This window comes from Chrysemys picta, chromosome 20 (genome assembly GCF_011386835.1).
Source record: "Chrysemys picta bellii isolate R12L10 chromosome 20, ASM1138683v2, whole genome shotgun sequence".
NCBI lineage: Eukaryota > Metazoa > Chordata > Testudines > Emydidae > Chrysemys > Chrysemys picta.
Window position 1 is genome coordinate 6,925,397 of NC_088810.1, and position 19,776 is coordinate 6,945,172.

A 19,776-nucleotide genomic window follows, 5' to 3' on the forward strand; every position below is an offset into this window, starting at 1 on the left:
TAGTAACTTCAGAATAGCCACACTAGATCAGACCAATAGGCCAATCTACCCTGATGACCCTCCCGGGGCTGGAACAGACGAACGGGCCCCAAAATGCCCACTATTCCAGTGCTGGCATGATCAATGCCATAGACATAGGTAATATCTCCTTGGTGCTACTCTAACACTTTAGCTTTTATACTATGCTGAGATCCCCTCACAGCGAAGTAGGTTTCTTATTCACAGATATCTGGGTCTCCTTTATTATTCCGCAAGAAACAAGCCACATGTTATTCCCACTCAGAAGACATGATGCAAATTTAATCTAATAGCAAAGGATTCAGCCAAGCTATTCTTGATAAGACACAATTTACCCTGAGTTCCTAGGACTGTTGCCAAGAGCAGAGCATTCCATGTGATTTCAGAAGGACTCCTGTGAGAGATTTCCCAGGAGGCCACAGGAAATTCTCATGAGGCCCCCAGTGGGGTGCGTATGTGTCCCAAAACTCTTGGGATATCTTCCATGTGCAATGCCTTGTGGGTGATGTGCAAGACTGTCTGTCAGGATATTACAGGGGTGCCCAGCAGGAATAGTGGAGATGACAACCTCCCATCAACCCTGGAAATCTCATATAAGCCGCCCAAAGACGTGTTCACCTGGGGACCACCTGAAGTAGCTCCAAGCAGAATGCTTTCCGGGTGATATGAATAAGCCCCTTCTGGCATGCCTCATTGCAACCCCAGAGACTGTGGGAGAGGAAGTCAATCTCCTATAAGCCTCTGGAGATTTTCATAAGCCCTGTGGAGTTGGTGGACTTTCCATGCTGCGTTCACAACATGGACAAATGCAGTCAATGCTCCTCAAAAGCAAACGTTACCAGAAATGAAACTAGCTGAAACGGGCTCCATTCACTGATGTGTGTGAAGCTACATAGCATGGAGAGGTAATCTCTGGTACTTATGCTGTTGTCGTCAAAGCTGCCGTCACCCACGTTGCCGGTCTTTACGCTACCAGATTCCTGCAAAAGGGGGAATATTTATTATGTGTATTGTGGTAACACCTATAGGGCTCCAACGGATATTCCATCAACCTATTGGGGCCATGGACAATTTATAGCATCTGGGGATGTGGTGTATTGATTCCAGTGCTTCTCGGGACATTTTACAGCAGTGGGAACATGGCCCCGTTGATTCCCATGAAACTATGGCAAATTTATATGAACTGCGCATCTGCCCCAAAATCATTCTCATTCACTGGTTTATTGCCCTGATATGTATAAAGCTACATGACGTGAGGAGGGGATCACTGATATTTATGCTCTTACTAACCTCGATACTAAATTGCTGCCCCTGGTTAAGGGGCAGGGTGTGTGGATGCCCACCGCACTGCCTTTGAGCAGGCTGGCGATTTGAACCAGTGGGACCCTGCGGAAAAGCCCTGGTATCTAGCTCCCTTGCTGGGTCCCAAGGTCATAGATGCTGTCAGCCAGATGGGTGGGGTAGTGGACAGGCTTCCACTCCTGACCCCAGCCTATATGTCTGTTTGTATTCTCCTGGGCTCAGGCCCCTCAGACCCCCAGTGGGAGCGGAAGGTGGTCAATGGGGAGACGTTTCTGGGGTGGTGAGACCCTGGGACAGAGAGAACTGTTGTCAGGCTCTGGGTTGTGCAGCCTCACCACATGCTGAGGGGCTGTGTGACCTGGGTAAAGGTCCCAGGGATGAAGTCCCTCGCTCTGCCTATGGCCCAGATCCCTGTGCAGACACAGGAGGGGTCGGGCTGGCTGGTAGTTAGGGTTCTCCAAGATATGGGCTGTGAAGTCCTGTTGTGAGATGACTGTCTCTCTTTGGGACAGGATCCAGGCCCTGCTCCTGTAACAGCCGAGGATCTGAATTTGAATCCAGGGAACCAACTGCCTGAGATTGAAATTGTCAGTGAAAATGCAAATGACATGGCTGGCATGGGGGAGGAGCTGCTAAGCTTGGGATACCTGCCTGTCTGTAACCAAACCCCTGGGGCTGAGTGGCAGGGAGAGATGCTCCCCGCCCCCCTGCACACCGGAGAGGGGGCTCATGCAGGCTCTGATGCTGTGACCAAAGCAGCGAGCTCGCTGCCTGCTCCCACTGGGACAGCAAGGGCTAGGGTTACCATTAGTCCGGATTTACCCGGACATGTCCTCCTTTTCGCGCTAAAAATAGCGTCCGGGGGGAATTTGTAAAGCACTCACAATGTCCGGGATTTCCCCCTCCCCCGGCAGAGCGAGCGGCTGGGAGGGCTGCAGAAAAATCCCGGGCTGGACTCCTGAGCAGCTGTAGAGGAGCCGGAGCCGCCCTGCATTCTGAGTTGGCCTCTCCTGCAACCCGGTCCGGCAGCACTGTGCAGGGCCAGGGACCGGGTTTTGTTGTGCAGGGCCAGGGACCGGGTTTTGTTGTGCTGGGGAGCGCAGCCACGTGTCCGGCTCGGCTCGCACAGAGCCCAACACCCTGTTCTGAGCAGCAGGGTAAGGGGGGCAGGGGGCAGGAAAAGGGGCAGGGAGGTTCTGGAGGGGGCAGTCAAGAAACGGGAGGGGGCTTTTGGGGGGGGTGGAGAAAGTTTTGGGCAGTCAGGGTACAGGTAGGGGGTAGGGTCCTGGGGGGCAGTTGGGGGGGGTCTTAGGAGGCGGCAGTTAGGGGACAAGGAACAGGGAGGCTTAGGGGTGGGGTTTTGGAGGGCAGTTAGGAGCAGGGGTCCCAGGAAGGGGCAGTCAGGGGACAAGGAGCAGGGGGGTGGGGAGCTGGGAGTTCTGGGGGGGGGCTGTCAGGGGGCAGGAGTGGGGAGAGGGATCGGAGCAGTCAGGGGACAGGGAGCAGAGAGGTTTAGATGGGTTGGGAGTTCTGGGGGGGGCTGTCAGGGGGCAGGAGTGCGGAGAGGGATCGGAGCAGTCAGGGGACAGGGAGCAGAGGGGTTTAGATGGGTTGGGAGTTCTGGGGGAAGCTGTCAGGGGGCAGGAGTGCGGAGAGGGATCGGAGCAGTCAGGGGACAGGGAGAAGAGGGGTTTAGATGGGTTGGGAGTTCGGGGGGGGGGGCTGTCAGGGGGTGGGGAGTGGTTGGATGGGGCGTGGGAGTCCCAGGGGTCTGTCTGGGGGTGGGGGTGTGGATAAGGGTTGGGGCAGTCAGGGGACAAGAGGCAGGGAGGCTTAGATAGGGAGTGGAGTCCTGGGGGGCAGTTAGGGGCAGGGGTCCCAGGAGGGGGCAGTCAGGGGACAAGGAACGGGGGGAGGGTTGGGGGTTCTGGGGGGGCGGGAAGTGGGAGGGGCAGGGGCGGGGCTAGGGCGGGGCTCCTCCCGTCCTCTTTTTTGCTTGCTGAAATATGGTAACCCTAGCAAGGGCAGCGCTGAGCATGGTGGGAGCCGAGACCCCAGCTGAGTGGGGGGACACACAGGCAGGGCAGGACGGCTGCCAACCAGGTTTGCCTTGTCCTGAGGTGCTGCTGGGAAGTGATTCCATGGCAGGGATGGAGCTACCAGGGGCAGGGCTCAGCGGGGCTGTGACCCCAGGCCAGCCAGTGAGAGGGAACAGGCTGCAGGGACAGAGTCCTGTGGGAGAAGAAATCCCTGTACTGGGAATGGGCTCCCCAAGGGGAAGTAGAACTGTGGGGAATCAGGAGGCAGCTGGTGGTGCCCCAGAAGTATTGCTGCAGGTTATTGTACCTGGCCCACGATGTCCCTCTCTCAGGACACCAGGGGATCCAGTGGACCAGGCAGCAGCTGCTGCAGAACTTTTACTGGCCCAGAGTCTGTGACGCAGTCCAATAGGTCCTGTAACCCCTGCCAGAGGGTGGGGAAGGCCCGGGATAAGGGTGAAGCTCTTTTGAGACCCAGTCCTGCGGATGCTGGTTCATAAAAGTCTTTTGAGACCCCTGTCCATCATAGATGAACCTTTCCAGAAGGTGACTATGGACATAGTGGGACCCCTCAGCAAGGCGACCTGTTAGGGGAAGAAATACATCCTGGTGGTGATGGATTTCGCCACCCGCTACCCGGAGGTGGTGGCTCTGTCCTCCACCGAGGCAGACACCATGGCAGACGTGCTGCTGACCATCTTCAGCAGAGTTGGGGTTCCCAGTGAGGTCCTTACAGATCAGTGGTCCAATTTCAAGTCAGCCCTGCTCTGGGGATTGTGGGAGAAATGTGGGGTCTGGCGCACCTGGGCCGCTGCATATCACCCTCAGTCCAACAGGCCTGTGGAGAGATTTTATGAGACCCTGAGGATGATGCTGAGGACTTTTATGAACCAGCATCCGCAGGACTGGGACAAGTAGCTGCCCCACCTGCGGTACAGGGAAGTGCCCCAGGAATCCACAGGGTTCTTCCCTTTCGAGCTGCTGTATGGGAGGAGAGTGAGGGGTCCTCTGGGCCTGGTAAGGGATGATTGGGAGGAGAAGGGGGAAGACCCCCAGTGGATCTCCCAGGGCCAGATTAACTTTTTGTGGGGCCCCCTGGGGAATGAAGGGGCCAGGAGCAAGAGCACAGTGGGCAGGGAGGATTTGATTTAAATCATTAGTCAGGAAGACTTGATTTAATCATGGTTTTCTACATAAAAGTGCGTTCTTGTTGGTTGTTATAACCTTAATACATAGTCTTCACAACTCAGAGATAGATGTAGGTTTCATTTTTAGAAGGTACACCCTATACATGTTTAAAGAGTGATTTATTTTGGTGAGTTTTACAGCTATATCAGAAAATGAATGATTGTTTGGTTATTTCATTTACCAAAGATAATTGAAGCAGATATTTATGAAGTCACTGGGAGGTGAACTATCTCCAGTTCAACAGGTTAATCATTAATATTTGGAGGATTTTCTTGCCAGGCTGTATTAGGAGGCGAACATCATCAGACAGACATTTAAATTATTTTATTTAACTAAAACAACTATGTTAAGTATTCTGGATTTTTTTCTTCAACAGCAAACATAATATTTTAACAGAAAAGCATCTGTCCCTCGCTTCTCACATTTATCTCCAGACTTCTTCTTGTCCAGATCTATTCCGCCCCCAACAATCTTCTGTTCATTGAACTTTTTGAAACTTTTCACTTAATAGAGAGAGGTAAGGCATTGATTCTGTGTACACACATTTGCAAAGGGACAGTAGAGTTGAGGTCTGTTATTTCTCACGTCTCTATCTATATTTATTTATTTATTTTAAAACATTTTTGCTGTTAACAAGCATGTTATCTGTGGAGACACAAATCCACAGTTTGAGACCTGCAAAGCTAAGCATCTCTGATGGTATCTTCTGGACTGAGCACTGAGTCCCATTGGGTAGATAAAAAGATTAACCTAAAAAATCTGTACAGAAGCCCCTGGAACCCCCCAAAATTGGGTCCCTAATCCATGAACTATTGGAACTCATTTATAAAACTTCTCTTAAACATTACACGAATAGATTGTCTCATACTATAGAATTATAATTTATAATCACTATTCCATGATGAGATATAATGTATCTTAATTAAAAGTATCTTTAGATAGTTTTTTTCCTCAAAAACTTTGATTTAAATTAAAAAAAATCTGTTTTTTAATTTTTTTTAAAAAGTCATTGATTTTTATCGCCCCTGACAGCGGGGCACGGTGTGGGGGGAGGGAGGATTGGTCCCCAGCTGCAGCGAGGTTGGGCCAGGGGCAAGATGAGCACAGTGGGGCAGGAGCTAGGGTTGGTCCCTGGAGCACTGGATGGGCTGGGGATAAACTGCAAGCAGAGCAAGGCTGGGGAGGGGGTAAACAGGTTCCCCCCACCCCTGCCCACATAGAGCGGTTACCTACCTTCTCCCTCATTCTAGCCCATTCTCTTCGTGTCTGTCTGCACTGAGCTGAGGGTGGGGGTGCACTGAGCACAGGGCTGGGGTGCAGGGTCTGGGAAGGCGTTAGGGTGCAGGAGCAGGCTGGGGATTGGGGTGCGGGGTCTGGCCAGGAGCTAGGGTGAGGGAGGGGGCTCAGGGTTGGGGCAGGAAGTTGAGGTGTGGAGTCCTTACCTGGGGCAGCTCCCATTTGGTGTGAGGGTTTGCAGATGGGAATGTGGGGGGGGGGGCAGGAGCTCCCGTTTGATGCTCAGGGTGGAGGTGGGGATGTGGGTGGTGCAGGAGTCAGGGCATGGGGTGTGGAGGGGCTGGGGAAGTTTGAGGGGAGGTAGGAGTCAGGGCAGGGGGCTGGGAGGTGTAGGGGGTGCAGGAGTCAGGGCAGAAGACTGGGGGTGTGAGGAGTGCAGGGGGCTGGGTGTGTCTGAGGATTGCAGGAGTCAGGGCAGAAGACTGGGGGTGTGAGGGGTGCAGGGGGCTGGGTGTGTCTGAGGGTTGCAGGAGTCAGGGCAGGGGGCTGGGTGTGTGTGTGTGGAGTGCAGGAGTCTGGGAAGAGAGCTGGGTGTGTGGGGGGGATGCAGGAGTCAGGGCAGGGGGCTGGGGTGTGAGGGGGGTGCAGGAGTCAGAGCAGGGTGCTGGGGGGGGTGTAGCTTGGGTGCATGGTCTGACTATGTGTGGGGGGTGCAGGAGTCAGGGCAGAGCGCTGGGGTGTGAGAGGTGCAGGGGGCTCAGTGTGTGGGGGGAGTGCAGGAGTCAGGGTAGGGGCTGGGGTGTGAGGGGGTGCAGGAGTGAGAGCGGGGGGCTGGGGGGGTAGCGGGGGTGCAGGGTCTGAGTATGTGTGGGGGGTGCAGGAGTCAGGGCAGAGCACTGGGGTGTGAGAGGTGCAGGGGGCTCAGTGTGTGGGGGGAGTGCAGGAGTCAGGGCAGAGGGCTGGGGGTGTGAGGGGGTGCAGGAGTCAGGGCAGAGGGCTGGGGGCATGAGGGGGATGCAGGAGTCATGTTACCAGATGTGCCCATTACTTTGGGGTATGCTCATTTATTTGGGTTTCTCCTCTGGGGAAGGGGGTTCTGTAATCCTGTCAATGTACTGCTTGTGTCACTTGTGTTTACATATGGAGCTCTACTTCTGCAAGTCCCCTCCCAATGGAGCTATCCTGCAGGACCTAGGGTCCCTAGGGCTGGGTTACTCCCACCCCAGAACCGGATGAACACCCACACACCCATACGTACATTAACAGAGCAGGTCTGAGCAGACCGGGTCAATCAGCACTGTCAAGCTGACCCCTTGTATGTCTCTGGACTCACTGGGCTGGAGGAAGCAGCACTTTCAAGCTGTCTCTCCTTATATGCCCTTGGGCTCCATGGACTGGGTCAAGCAGCACTTTCAAGCTGTTACCCTTATGCGTCCCAAATTCAGCACGTCCCTAACCCCACTCCCCCAAGACAATTGTACTGGCAGTAACCTACTCCATGAGCAAACCCCACAGTATTTTGGGCGCTGCAGGGATCTTTAGCTTAGGTAAAAGAAGCATTGCTGTAGAGTGAATGGGGGAAGCTAAAAACACAAACGAGTAAAGTTCAGCAGGAGAGAGAGAAGCAACCAACTTAACCATAGCAGTTATTTATTGTTAATACCTAAGGTAGAAAGGAAAACAGAGAGAGAGAGAAAGAGGGGGGGTCTCACCCACTCCACAAGGCTTGAACTGGTCGGGGTTCCCAGGTGATGGTGGTAGTGGAGGGTCCTGAATGCTGGAGACAGGCAGAGCCCCCAGCACGATCAGTCAGGAGAAGATGACGTTCCAGTGGAACTGATGCATAGTGTGGATCTAAGCATCAGAACCCTGACTAGAGGGTGAGTAGGGATTTTTGTAGAGAAATTACAATGGTTGAAGGGAGAACACTAGATTTGTTTATAGGTAAGCTGATGACTCAAGGGTTTTCTTTAGACTAGACAATAGGAGCTGATCACTCTTGGCTATGGGTGGTTTTTCTTCCAGGGAGCTCACAAAGCAACTAGGCTGCTTCACTATTTGGATATCAATTAAGGATTCATTACTAGAATTGCTCTGATAACTGCTGAGCTGGGTGTGTGCAGGCATAGGTTAATTAGCATCTGGAGCAGAGATTCCCAGGATGCAGTGCTTCCCTGCTTTTTCTGGTCCCAGAATTCAGTGAGGTTCTCTGTTCTCCATTCTGTATGCTAATTGAGATGTCTTCCTGTCCCATCTTTCATGCAGATGAGGCTAGGGGAGTTGTCTATGCTCTCCATTCTGTATGCTAATGGAGATGTCTTCATCTTGTCACCCTTGTCAGGAGGGGTCTAGGTGTGTCTCCCAACGCCCGTCACTGCTCTCTGCAAGTTTTCTTTTTCTGATGGGTTTTGGTTTAAGCAGAGGCTCGGGGAGGGTGTCTTTCATGAGTCTGGCTGGATACTGCACCCTGGTTCCCCAGGAACACAGAGGTCTCTGGTATCAGTCAGGACAGAGGGCTGGGGGTATGAAGGGGATGCAGGAGTCAGGGCAGGGGGGTCGGGGCTGTAGAGGGGGTGTAGGAGCTGAGTGTGTGGGGGGGTGCAGGAGTCAGGGCAGAAGGCTGGGGGTGTGAGGGGTTGCAGGTGGGAATGTTGGGGGTGGTGCAGGAGCTCCCTTTTGGTGCTCAGGGTGGGGGTGTGAGGGGGTGCAGGAGTCAGGGTAGGGGGTTGGGTGTGTGGGCTGGGGTTGTGGGGGTGCTCCCAGCTCCCTACCCTGAGTGGCTCACGGCAGGGGGCTGGAGGGGGTATGCTCCGATTCCAGCCCCTTCCCCAAGGCCCCATCCCCGCCTCATCTATACCTCCTCCTCTGAACAGCAAGCGCACTGCGGCTCCACTCCTCCCCCTCCCCCTCCCTCGTGCGGGCGATCAGCTGTTCAGAAGCAGGGGAAGCACTAGGAGTGGGAGGGTCGGGAACGCGGCACGCTCTGGGGAAGAGGTGGGGGAGGGGAGAGCTTGGCTGCCGTCAGAGCCTGCCCTGCTGCAGGATCTGGCAAGACCCAGCTTCTGCCCCCACAGGAGAGAGAGCGGTGGGCAGGAAGCGGAGAAGAGCGGGCTGGGCTGGGACCCCTTTGGAGTGTGGGCCCTGTTCTTCCCTGAGATGGGAGCCAATCCTTCCATCAAGTGTCCTCCATTCAGAGTCACTGGAGAAGAGCCCAGAGCCTGGAGAGAGAGGTCAAGGACATGATGGCTTTAGACGTGATGCAGCCGTTCAACAGCCCATTGGCCTTGCCCGTGGGGCTGGCCCCCAAGAAAGACGGGTCGATCTGGTTCTGTAGGGACTATCAGAAGCTTAATGCCATCATCCAATGCTTACCGCATGCCTAAGCCTGGTGAGATTCTAGACAAGCTGCGGGGGGCTCATTACCTCCGTACTATGGATCTCACCAAGGGCGACTGGCAGGTACCTGTGGGCCCAGATGCCAGGTTGAAATCTGCCTTCACCCCCGCTTTGGGGCTCTTTGAGTTCCTGGTCCTGCCTTTCGACCTCAAGGGGGCGTCGGCCACCTCCCAGCGCCGGGTGGATCGGTTATTGAGGGGGATGGAGAACTTGACCCTGGCGTACATTGACGATATCTGTGTCTTTAGCCAGACCTGGGAGGAACACGTGTCCCAGGTGAAGGGGATGCTGGGCTGCCTCAAGAAGGCAGGACTGCCAGTAAAAGCTGGAAAGTGTAAGGTGGAGATGGCAGAGGTGTCGTACCTGGGCCACAAGGTGGGGCGCAGTAGCCCAAGCCCAGAGCCGGCCAAGGTGGAGATGATCAGAGATTGGCCCATTACCCAGGCTAAGAAGCAGGTCCAGGCCTTTATCAGGATGGCGGGGTACTACCAGGGCTTTGTACCGCACTTTAGCTGCCCCCATCAATGAGCTATGTGAGAAGGAGAAGCCAGATGAGGTGGTCTGGACCGAGCAGTGCCAGAGGGCTCTCTGTGCGCTGATGGAGGCTCTAATCCAGGGCCCGATAAATCTGGTAAACCCAGACTTTGCCAAGCCCTTTACAGCGTTCACTGATGCCTCAGACACAGGGCTGGACGTGGTGCTGATGCAGGCCCATGCTAAGGGGGAGAGACCCCCCATCGGGTACCTGAGCAAGATGCTGCTGCCCCAGGAACAGAACTATGTGGCCATAGAGAAGAAATGCCTGGCCATGGGGCAGGCCCTTAAAAAGCTGCAGCCGTATCTATTTGGGCAGCGCTTTACTGTGTACACTGACCACTCTCCTCTGACGTGGCTGCATCAAATGAAAGGGGCTGATGCCGAGCTGCTGGTGACAGAGACACCTGGGCAGAGGGTGGCCAAGGTCAAGATGGGGGCTCTTAACCAAGAGAGCCCGAATCACAGCCCTCCAGACTGGAGCGCTGGGAGAAGATCCGATCCTAGTTTTAACCCCAGGGGTTGTGGGGTGGCACAAGAGCACAGGCCACATAAACCTTCCCATATGCGGCCTGCGACTGCCATCGAGCACACCCGACCCAAAGAAGGGCGTGAAACTGGAAGGGCCTGGTGTAACTCCCACCAAGGAATGGGAGAGATGCTGGGGCATCCATGGGAACGTTGGTGGGTTCTAACTTCCTCAGGTCACCGGCTAAAGTGACCCCACTCAGTTTGGTCTCGAAGGGGGGAGAGGTGTGACTAAGTGGCAATGTTCTTAATGTTTCCTCTGAATACTGTGTGTGTGCCTCAGTTTTCCCTTTGCATTTCTTAAGGATCTAGGTGGTGGGATAAGGTGTGTGATTGTTGCAGAGCCCTAGAGGCCAGGTGTGATGCTGTCTGCACAGAGAATGGCTGATACCCTGTCTCCTGGCAACTGATGGCCTGAGCCCCTCCCCTGCAAGGTGCCAACTGAAGATGTTGGAGAACAAAGAGATCAGGTGGCCTCCTGGCCCAGGAAAGAGACAAAGGGAGAGGAGATGCTGGAGGGGGTGTCAGTTCGGAGCTGGCTGGGGAGACGGGGGGAGGCCCAGATCCTGGATCTGGGCTCCCCATCCCCTAAGATGGACCTGACTGAGGGGTCCTGTTTTCTCTACCTACAAGCTCTGTTTTAGACCTTGTTCCTGTTGTCTAATAAACCTTCTGCTTTACTGGCTGGGTGAGAGTCATGGCGAATTGCAGGAAGTGCGGGGGTGCAGGGCCCTGACTCCCCAACACTCCGTGACAGCCAGGCGCTGCATGGACACACAGCAAGAGACAATTACTGCCTCAGCTGAGATCAGGGCCCAGTTGTGCCAGGCGCTGCCCAGACACACACAGAGGGAGACAGTCCTTGCCCCCGAAGAGTTCACACTCTAAACAGTCCAGGTAAGGATTATTCTTACCCTTTTATAGGTGAGGGGGCTGAGAGGATAAGTGACTTGCATGAGGTCACACAGAGATTCTGTAGCAGAGCCAGCAACTGAGAGCAGGAGTCCTGAGTCCCGGTGCCTTAGCCCAGACCAGCCTTCGTACCACCCTTGAATAGGAATTGGCACGATCTTAAATGGTGCAACATTCCATTGTAATGCACAGAAAAATATTAAATTTGTCACCAATGAACAGGGAGAGGAGAGAAATGGTTTGCTGGTGAGATTTATTTTCAGTCCTGGTGGAGCTTCTGCTGTTCTTGGTGTAAACATTAGTGAACGTCCCCATTGTCTGCTTGCTGATTAAAGGCAGCAAAATCAACTCTCAGAGGGCAGGGATAGCTCGGTGGTTTGCGCATTGGCCTGCTAAACGCAGAGTTGTGAGTTCAATCCTTGAGGGGGCCACTTAGGGAGCTGGGGCCAAATCAGTACTTGGTCCTGTTAGTGAAGGTAGGGGCTGGACTCAATGACCTTTCAGGGTCCCTTCCAATTCTATGAGATAGGTATATCCATATATTATTAACATCATTCCTGCCCCAGCCCCCCACAGCAGTTGTTACTACGCAATTTGCGGTTAGCATTTGATTTACGAGATCAGAGTTTGGAAGATGGATCTTCCTTCTTATCATCAGAGCCTGGTTCCCAGCTGACATTTCAGTGATCACCCTGCTGGTTTGAACCTCTACGGCTGGAAGGGAAAAGAAAACAAGTGTGAAGACCGGGGCACTTTTCACAGAGACCTAGATGTTAAGGCTACAAAGGACCATTATGATCATCTAGTCTGACCTCCAAGATAACGCAGGCCAGAGAAATTCAGCCAGTGTCCCCACTACTTGAGTTTGACTAGGGCATCAAGCCTGGATTTGAAGACATCAGGAGTGAGAGAATCTACCACGTCCCTGGGGAGATTCTTCCAATGGTTAATCACCATCACTGTTAAAAATTTGGGCCTTATTTCTTATTTGAATTTGCCTGGCTTTAACTTCGAGCGGTTGTTTCTTACTCTGCTAGATTTAAAAGCCCTTTAGTACCTGGTATTCCTCAGGAAGGTCCTTATACCCAGTAACCAAGATGCCAGCTAATAAGCCATATAATAAGCTGCAAAAAATGCCTAGTGAGGGGATTTCACATCTAGCTCCTCCCAGCTCGCAGGGTGTCAGTGTCTCTGTAACTACCCCTCTCCCTGGTGGAATACAGGACATTCTTGGAAGCCCTCTTATTGACGGGACAGGGCATCAGCATAATAGGAGGGAGAGGAGAGATTTTGGGGAGCAGCCCTCCTAATTTACTCCAGGATCTGTGCAGCCCACGAGGTTTCATAATGTTGACCTCATTAGGCCTATGTGAACCAAAGTTCTTCCATGTTTAAACTCTGTCCTTCCATGTTTAACTCTAATCGACCTCAAAAGCCAAGGACAGAAATTGGAATGTGTAAACAGTCAGTTATCAATTATGAGCCTGCTCATACAGGTACCAAGCGATAATGGTGAGGTTTGCATGTTTCTAGCTGGAGAAGGGGTAATAAACTAAGGGTAAACAGGACCAAATAACTGTTTAGAGGAGTGTTACTAACAAGCTAGATTTATAGCCCTAGAATGATTTAATTGCTTAAATGTATAAACATGCCTTCAGTAGAGAGGGGTGGGGGAGTGGGGGGGGTGGTAGAGAGGGGGAGAAAGCGGGGGCTTAGTTGTAAAATGTATAAGAATAGAGAAACTGTTTTTGCTGGTGTGCTTGATTTGAGACTTGCCTGTCTCCTTGCACCACTTTGAGATCTCAAATAAACTTTGATTGTTTCTCCACCCCGGTATGTTTATTGACGCGAAGCACACCGGGCAACGAACCCCACTGTTGCTGTCCTCGGGCCTCTGTGCCGGCAATAATAACACATACAGCATCCGTGGCCTGTTAGTTTACAGCTAATGACAGACTCATAAACCTCTCTACATGCGCCAGACAGGGATAAAGGAACAAACTGCTAGACAGGCCATAAAATCCTTGTAAACAATGTTGTGGCTTTCTCCAAGATGAATCCTGCTGGTTTTATTAGCAGTGGTATGAGAATAGCATGGACAGGGGCCCACTCCTGGTTCAGGGCCCATCCACATAAGTGATGGCCCCTGCCCCCAAAATCTTACAGTTTAAGGCCTTGTCTACACTGGGAAGTTTTCCCACTATAAGCATGGCATGTGAGAATAAAGACACAAATTCCACATCTAGGCAGACACTTTATTGGGGCTGTGCAGGAGGGTTAGCGTCCCCCTGAACCCAGGCAAATTCAGCCCCAGGCTGGCTTCGATCTGCTCCCAAGAAAGGCTGGGGAGCCTCACGGTGCCCACAGGGTGGCGAGGAAAGGGGGTCAGAAGTCACAGCAGAACCCACAGCCGCTCATCCTACAGCAGTTACAGCAGAAGCGACAGGCAGCGAAACTCTGAGCCTTCAGGAAGAGATGGAGAGACTAGAGTGAGACCTGCCCTTAACCAACCCCCCCCCGCGAATACGTTCTCCCAAGCCGCTTTCCCCTCCCAGAGCTGGGGACACAACCCAGGAGTCCTGGCTCCCAGCCTCCCTGCACTAATCACAAGGCCCCACTCCCCTCCCAGAACTGAGGACACAACCCAGGAGTCCTAGCTCCCAGCCCCTCTACGCTAACCACGAGATCCCGCTCCCGTCCCAGAACAGGGGACACAACCCAGGAGTGCTGACTCCCAGTCCCCTCCCAGCTTTTCCCCAACCTGTTACTCCCATGTGGTGTTAGAGACACTTTTTGATCCCTAAAGAAGAATTTAAATTTTTAAAGGCTTCTGGGAGGGGAGTGGGGTCTAGTGGTTAGATCGGGAGCTGGAAGGAGCAGAGGAAGGACAAGGCTGGGAATCAGGACTCCTGGATTCTATTCTTGACTCCCAGCAATAAGTGAGTACTAAAGGGTTATGTTCTCTGCAGGATGTCAGAGTTCACAGACTGAACAACGCTGCCCTCTGCTGGGCAGGAGACATGCTTGTTGGTAGGAATCTGCCATGAGATATTATTGGGGTTAACCCATGCAATAGTATTGGTGTTAAACTGTGGAACTCATTGCCACAGGATATGTTGGGGTTAACCCATGGGACTCCCTACCACAGGGTTTCCTTTGGTTAGCCTATGGGACTCTCTACCACTGGATATTAATTCAGTCAATGTAGGGGATATTTTAGACATAAATCTGTCAAACCACCTATCACAGTATTTTATTGGAGTTAGCCCATGGCACCCAGCATACCCCTCCCCTCCCCGCATCAGTCCCAGCAGTAACACAAGTGAAGCCACCTCCCACTACTCACCGCTTCTCTCTTCACCATCACCTTGGACTCTCCTAGTCCTTCCTCCGAGTGCTGGGACTCCGAGCCCTGTCAGAGCGGGAGAGCAGGGAGTCACTAGTGCCCAACGTGTTTGTTTGACCAGCAGTCATGATTTCGGTGGGATCATGGGGAATCTAATGCCCGTCTCTAAAGCACGTCCTGAGCGGACTGCTGGGCTCTGTCCCCAGCTCTGGCAGGGGAGCGGGCTCTAGTGCTCAGAGCAGGGGCGCTGGAAGTCAGGACTCCTGGAGTGTATCCCCTGCATTGGGAGGGGAGGGAAATCCACTGCATTAGAGCAGCAGAGGGAGAGGCTGATGGGAGGGCGGGTCTGAGAGGCAGGACTGCTGAATTCCATTCCTAGCTCTGTTGCTGATTTGCTGTGTGACCAGGAGCGACTCACTTCCCCGGGCAGTGCCTCAGTTTCCCTTCCCACCCTTTACTGCATCGGAATCTCTTTGGGGCAGGGTCAGCCTCTTGCTGTGTGTCTGAGCAGGGCCTGGCACACCAGGAATGGAACAGGGTACCCCACTCACCCCAGCCAGGGATGCTCCGCGGATTCCCTCGGCACAAAGGAGGGACACGAACAGGAGCAGGACAGCCAGCATCTGGACTCTCATCTTCTCTTGGGGTTGGATCTTCTCTGCGCAACCGAGTGGAGCTGGGAGCTATAGGGGCCTGTATTTATTCACTAGCTCAAAGCCCTCCTGGCCAGTGGGGTCAGTGATTGGCAGGGGAGGAGAGATTCCAGTAAGGACCGGGCTGGATGAACAGCTGTTTACCTACAATCCACATCCTTATGGGAAAAGACTCTTGTGATTTCAAAATATGGGACTTTTTTACCAAAATGCTTCCGTCTCTAACCAGGTGACAACACCCTCTGCCAGTCAGTCCTGATTCTCAGCCCCCTGCTCTGACCTGCTCGACCCCGCAAAGTGGGGTAGAACGAGGGTTGCCAGTTTTGGTTGGACGTATTCCTGGAGATTTCATCACATGACTCTGACTAATGCCATGTACAGAAGTGATATCAGAGCCTGCTCCCCATTCCACAGCCAGCATAGATGGCGGGGGGGGGGGGAGGCGGAATTCACCCCTTTAGCTTTGGATTAAAAATGTCCCCGATCCCCAGACACCCCTAAATTCAAAGGCCAGGTGGCCCCACTTCTCCGACACCCTGCGGGGAGCAGGTGAGGGGCAGAGAGCAAGGATCCAGCCCCCTGGCCCATGCCTGGCTCCCAGGCGGGTTCAGGGGTTAATCGTTAACCAGGCATGTTCCAGTAACAGGCCGAAATCCTGGCTCTGGGGCTGCAAATCTGGGAATGCCCCACATGGGGTGTCGGGGAGGGGCTGAGAGTCTGGACTAGCCCCAGCTCTGGGAGGGAGTGGGATCTAGTGGGGATGGGGCTGGGAGTCAGGACTCCTGGGTTCTCTACCCCTGGATTCAGGACCCCTTGCGGTTGCTGGCCAAGAAAGAGCGGGGCAAGCCCTATTCGCAGCGTGACCCCTCTGGTATCAGAGGGATTTTCAGTGCCTGGAAGAGCCGCAGAGCTGGGGGCCTGCACGTCCCCCTCTAAGGCAGGACCCTGGTTTGCGCTGCCGAGCCCACACGCCCCTGCCCTGCTGTGCTGTCTGCGGCGGGGGCTGATCAGATCCTGTCAGGGTGTAAATCCAGCGCCGGCGGCTCCGCTTTATTAGCTCAGGTCTCTGACAGCCTGCGAGGTAGAGACATTTGACATGCGCTCCTCTACGCTCCCCGCCCCCACCAGCTCTGCCGGAGCCCATCACTCCCGACCCGCAGCCCCCTGCTAGCTCAGCCCTGGGATCTCACGGCCAGTCACTCGAACTGGGACCTAGACTACACTCGCCAGTGGCTGAGCGGCATTTGCTCTGTAGACCCAACAAGATCCGAGCCCTGAGAGCCCTGTTTGAAACTGGGAATTTCCATGTCATGGGGAATCTGTGTCAAATTACCCCACTGGTTCACTGCAACATGAGCAGGAGACACTCCAGGCAGGGGGGTGGTTCCCCGCTCGAGAGCCGTCCCCACCCAAGCGCGGAGCGAGCTAGCGCCTGAGAACAGAATGCGGCTGCTGCAAGCGACAGGAAAGGCCGGGTGTCCGATCTGCGCCGAGCAGCAGCTTCCCTGAAGGAGTTTAGGAACAAAATCAAATAAAACGAATGGACGATTTCAGCTACTGTGTTGTGTTCTCAGAATAGAATCCGTCCTGTGCTCTGCTCTGTCCCATGGTGACATGCCAGGAGTTGTTTATAAGCACCTGTTGTAGCCTGCGAGGAGTCTTGGAAGAATTAGATGTTTGATAACGAGCTCTTCAGTCTCTCAGAGAAGCTGTAACATGATGCAATGGCTGGAAGATGAAGCTAGATACATTCAGCTGGGAAAGGTGCAGATTTTTAACAGTGAGGATAATGAATCACTGGAATAGCGTACCAAGCAGGGCGGGGGTGGGGGGTGGGTTCTCCATCACTGGCAATGTATAAATCACGATGGGATGTCTTTCTAAAAGATCCACTCTAGGGATTATTTGGGGGCCGTTCTCAGGCCCGTGTGACACAGGAGGTCAGACGAGATGATCACCATGGTCCCTTCTGCCTTCGAATCTCAGAGTCTAGTGAATATTATGCCCCACGGTTACTGACATGATCTGAAATAGCCGACAGAGCTGAAATATAACAAACGGGAAAAATACACACAAAAGAGAAAACCCAAGTCCAATGGACATTTCAAAGAGAAATTTTGGAATGACCTGAAGTGAAGTGAATTTGTTTGTTTCAAAATGTTTCCTCATCTGGGGCAGGGATTGTCTCTCACTGTGTCTGGGCAGTGCCCGGCCTAATGGGACCCTGATCTGTCAGGGTCTATCAGGGCACCTCTGTAATATAACAAATGACAAGTCCCCACAGCACTGGAGTCTGGGAGAGCAGCACCTCCGGGAATCTTTTCCAAGCTGATTCAGCTGAACATGGAGTCAGTGAAAATCTCTGGCCAATTTTTAAAATATTGGCCTGTGTCCTCCAAACAAGAAGGCCAGACTGTGGAGTGGTGTGAAAGGGTGTTAAAGGGAATTGGAGTCAGGACTCCTTGATTCTGGGAGGTAAGGTCTGGGAGGTAAGGGAGGTATAATGGATCATAGCAGATGGATTGGGAGCCAGGATTCCTGAGTTCTCTAGGGTTGCCAACCCTCCAGGGTGTCTCCTGGAATTGAAGATTAAGCTTTAATGAAAGATTATGTCATGTGATGAAATCTCTAGGAATACGTCCAACCAAAATTGACAACCCTCGTTCTACCCCACTTTTGGGGGGGTCTAGCAGGTCAGAGCAGGGGGCTGAGAATCAGGACTGACTGGCAGAGGGTGTTGTCACCTGGTTAGAGACAGAAGCATTTTGGTAAAAACGTCCCATATTTTGTAACCACAAGAGTCTTTTCCCATAAGGACGTGGATCGTAGGTAAACAGCTGTTCATCCAGCCCCAGGCTTACTGGAATCTCTCCTTCCCTGCCAATCACTGACTCTACTGGCCAGGAGGGCTCTTAGCTAGTGAATAAATACAGGCCCCTGTAGCTCCCAGCTCCACTTGGCTGATTGCAGAAAAGACCCAACCCTGAGAGAAGATGAGAGTCCAGATGCTGGCTGTCCTGCTCCTGTTCGTGTCCCTCCTTTGCGCTGAGGGAATCCGCGGAGCGTCCCTGGCTGGGGTGAGGGGCGGATCCTGTTCCATTCCTGTCGTGCCAGACGCTGCCCAGACACACAGCAAAAGGCTGACCCTGCCCCAAAGAGATTCCAATGCAGTAATGGGTGGGAGGGGAAACTGAGGCACTGCCCAGGGAAGTGAGTTTCTCCTGGTCACACAGTAAGGCAACAGCAGAGCTGGGAATGAAATTCAGCAGTCCTGTCTCTCAGACCCCCGCACCCACTGCTGCTCTAATGCAGTGGATTTCCTTCTCCTTCCAGAGCTGGGGATACAACCCAGGAGTCCTGACTTCCAGCACCCCTGCTCTGAGCACTAGACCCCGCTCCCCTGCCAGAACTGGGGACAGAGCCCAGCAGTCCACTCAGGACGTGCTTTAGAGATGGGCGTTAGATTCCCCGCGTTCCCTCCGGAGCCGCGACTGCTGGTCAAACAAACACATTGGGCACAAGTGACTCCCTGCTCTCCGTCTCTGACAGGGCTCGGAGTCCCAGCACTCGGAGGAAGGACGAGGCGAGTCCAAGGTGATGGTGAAGAGAGAAGCGGTGAGTAGCAGGAGATGGCTTCACTTGTGTTACTGCTGGGACTGATGGGGGTGGGGGGGTATGCTGGGTGCCATGGGCCAACCCCAATAATATACTGTGGCAGGAAGTTCAATAGATTTATGTCTAAAATGTCCCCTACATTGACTGAATTAATATACAGATGTAGGGAGTCCAAAAGGCTAACCCCAGGAAACTCTGTGGCAGGGAGTCCCATGGGTTAACCCCAACATATCCTGTGGCAATGAGTTCCACTGTTTAACACTGACACTATCGTATGGATTAATTTCAGTAATATCCCACCAATAAGCATCTCTCCTGCCCAGCAGAGGGCAGCAGTGGTCGGCCCATGAACTCTGACATCCAGCAGAGAACATAACCCTTTAGTGCTCACGCATTGCTGGGAGTCAGGAATAGAACCCAGGAATCCTGATTCCCAGGCTTGTCCTTCCTCTGCTCTCCCCAGCCTCTGATCTAACCACTAGACCTCACTCTCCTTCCAGATCAAAAAGTGCCTCCAACACCACATGGGAGTAATAGTTTGGGAAAAATCTAGGAGGCGAGTGTGGTCTAGTGGTTAGTTCAGGTGAGCTGGGAGCCAGGACTCCTGGGTTGTGTCCCCGGCTCTGGGAGGGGAAAGCGGCTTGGGAGAAGGTAGTCGGGGGGTCGGTTAAGGGCAGGCCTCACTCTAGTCTCTCCGTCTCTTCCAGAAGGCTCAGGATTTCGTTTGTCGCTTCTGCTATAACAGCTGTCCTGGGAACCGTGGCTTTGGGTTCTGCTGCTCCTCATGAGCCCCTTTGCCGGTCACCCTGCGGGCGCTGCGACACTCCCCAGCCCGGCCTGGGAGCAGATCCAAGCCAGCCTGGGGCCGAAATCGCCTGGCACCGAGTGACTGGGTTCGGGGAGGGCGGACGCCAACCCTCCTGCTCAGCCCCAATAAAGTGTCTGCCTAGAAATGGAGTTTGTGTCTTTATTCTCACGTGGCACATGCTTGTCGCCCATTTCCTCTGGG

The 19,776-nt window shown here is 53.5% G+C and overlaps 2 long non-coding RNA genes across 2 annotated transcripts in view; both read right to left on the reverse strand.

Moving 5' to 3' along the window:
* LOC135976848 (uncharacterized) overlaps positions 1-19,776 on the reverse strand; it is a 1,653,704-nt gene that overhangs the window by 1,470,637 nt on the left and 163,291 nt on the right. The gene's annotated exons all lie outside the window — the stretch shown is intronic.
* On the reverse strand, positions 13,388-15,564 carry LOC135976847 (uncharacterized). Its single transcript, XR_010594138.1, has 3 exons — positions 15,051-15,564; positions 14,500-14,565; positions 13,388-13,616 (listed from the first exon to the last, which is right to left on the reverse strand). It is a non-coding gene; the product is annotated as an uncharacterized LOC135976847 (long non-coding RNA).